Source organism: Cupressus sempervirens, chromosome 8, assembly GCF_028749045.1.
Source record: "Cupressus sempervirens isolate cs-2001-9-10 chromosome 8, ASM2874904v1, whole genome shotgun sequence".
Classification (NCBI taxonomy): Eukaryota; Viridiplantae; Streptophyta; class Pinopsida; order Cupressales; family Cupressaceae; genus Cupressus; species Cupressus sempervirens.
The window spans coordinates 514,608,901-514,611,936 of record NC_143125.1 but is presented as its reverse complement, the minus strand read 5'-3'; positions in this window follow the sequence as shown (position 1 = coordinate 514,611,936).

Here is a 3,036-nt window from a genome sequence, read left to right as displayed (position 1 = left end):
AAAATAACCTATCTCATTTTCAAGATATCACATTCCATTTGGATTTGGCACAAAGATCTCCCTCGATCCTAAAAGTCATAGTGTGCCTCAGTTCATAGATGCATCACAATGTAACTTTGAAATCATTGATCTTGGCATCAAACTGTCAATGCCATTAGCTTTGGATGGGCAAGTGAACCCTAGTGAAAACCTTTTTCTAGCCATGGAGAGCCTCCATTGTCCGTGGTCACCCTATATAGAAGAGTCTCCAAGGTGCTCTTAGTGTATATTAAGGTCGATCTTTCGAGGGTCGTAACTTGGAGCTCGTGAGGGCTATTGATAAAACATTGAATGCTATAGGATGGTCATGCTAAGGCCTAAAATAACCCCTTACCAAGTATAGTGAACTCATCTAATTAAGAATTTTAAGTTATATAAAAAATTTCTCAAAATTGTAAAAGTTGAAAATTTGTAATTTTGCAACTTTTACAACTTTTGCAACTTTTTGAGCTATTTGGGGGTTTGAGCATGCAAGGTTGGAAACACCTATATAAGGTGTGAAATGACCTTTCTATGACTGTGATTTTAATGTGCTAACAACAACATCTAGTTAAAATTTGTTTGAGATATTGATTTTTAGTTATTTTAGAGCTATCAATTGATCCAAACTCATACATATCAATGTCATAATTTTGATGGAAGCCTTGAATCTTTCTTGCATTGCCAAAATTTCATGTGGTCTTGGTAAGGAAAATGCGTAGTAAGGTCTCATAATAACATTTATTCTCATTTTTCTTTGTAAAGTTGATGTACTAGGGTGAAGGAGGTGGATTGTAGAGATTATTTCAAATTAAAAATATACGATAGCATTTCAAATTAAACATTGCATCAAAATTTGATAATAAAGGTTGTTAAAATGTTATTCACAAATTATTGCATTTGAATCAAATATAAAAAACATGATCAAAATGAATGATATTCCATAAACATGAACAATACACATGATCCATGATAATTTAAAAAATATTATACTAAATTAATATGTATATCATTGTGCACATAAATGACAAAAATATATAACAAAAAACATGTATCCATAGATAAATTACACAAATATATATCAAAATATATAGATCCATATACAAAATGTGGCTGATCATGCCATCAGAATGTGTATAATATCAATGTTTCTGCAAACAATGTGGCATATGCCATCTCAAAATATCTCATGATGCATCCTATGAAAATTATACTATCCTAGGCTACTAGTGGATGATCAAAATGCAACCTCTTCATTGCAATAGGTGGATCAGATGCCTCCTACATAAAAAAAAATGGAAAACCTAAAGTTAGACTACTAAATTTATATGATTCTTTGTATCTAACATTGAATTACTCAAATTCATAATGTTCTTTTTTTTAATGAAGATTTATAGTATTAAAATTTCATCATAAATACCTTTGTCATTGACCTCTTGTGTTGGTTAGAAGTTCTCTCATATTTCCTCAGCAATGCTTGTACCTCACTGATTATGGCCTATGTATGTTCAAATATGTTTTTTAGATGAATCTACAACTTCAACTATAAAATTATAATTCATAGCATGCTAAATTTATAACATATAATCAAGAATTCAAACTACAACTTACCTGTGTGGACTCCTCCTCAGGATATAATGGCTGCATTAGCAAAGATACATAACTTTTTCGTCCAACCTCATGTGCATTAGGTGTTTCCTATGACATACAAAATAGTAGTTGTTAATATCATGAAAATTAATTTTGAATTTATTTATGAAAATAAGAAAAATAAAAAATAAATGATACTTATACATACAATGGGGCTCTTAGTGCAAATGGAAATGCTAGAGTGTCTACAATGTGGAATTTGCATGGGCTCCTCGCTAGTAGCCACACCTTGTACAATAAATAATATAATTAAATTTTATCACCAAAATTTTTTTACAATAATGCATTGATATTTAATCAAATAGAAAGCACCTAATTACCTTTCCCTTCTCAATGGGTCCTCCCTCATCCCACATACTTTGTCCCTTAGGGATAGGTGATACCTACAAGAAAAAAGAAAGATTAGAAACCATATATGCTACAATATCAAATAGTAAAAATAATGAGAACACAACATAATGTACCATAGATGTCTCAAGGCCAAATGAAATAGCCAAGAGCATGACACCATCAACCTATCTAATATTCTCCTTAGTCATCAACTAAACGTGAATGAAGATCACATTCATGTATAAGTCAGTATGGTTTAAAAATTAAAATTACTCTATTATAAAGATTAACTTTAAATCAGGGTAAGTGCACCAAGTTGTGGTGCCAAAAGTGGGGTATAAGTGGACACCTTTTTTCTAAAATCAGCAATTTCTAAATTTCAACAAGAATTTGAAGATAGTTACGCTCAAAATTTTAAGATATGACAAAAAAAAAAGTTGTAGTCCTTTGAATCTAGTTTCTAAACTACTAATTTTTTTCAAAATGGTTTAGTTTTAGGTCCTCAAAAAAGGGGGCCATAGAAAGTGGTACTATTTATTCCAAAAAAATATTACACAGTACAAAATGTAGCCTCCATAAAATTTTAACTTTTTTTTTGAAATTCTTTTATCACTCTAGTCAAAAGTTACTTAACACTATGTAGTTTTTCCCATATTTTTTGGGTAATTTTATAATGTGTATTTTTTTTAATGAATTTTTTAACTAGACACATCTCAAAAATGTGAAATATCTATGTGTTCCCCCTAGAAATGATTGAAAACTAATCTAAAATCAAAACTTCTTTTTTTCAAAGTGTGTAGAATGGAGTCTAGTTTCTAAAAAACTAAGTTGTTGCAAAATTCAATGAATGAGCTAAAATCTATAGCCCAATTAGTACATGTTGGTTTTTGACAAAAAATGGACATACATTCAAAAGAAATTATAGATGAAAGGCTTAAAATAGTTCAATTTAAAAATAAATTATATGGTTATATAGCTAACACAGAGACGTACAATGTCATGTAACTTGATCTTATCAATGGTCAACCACGAGGAATC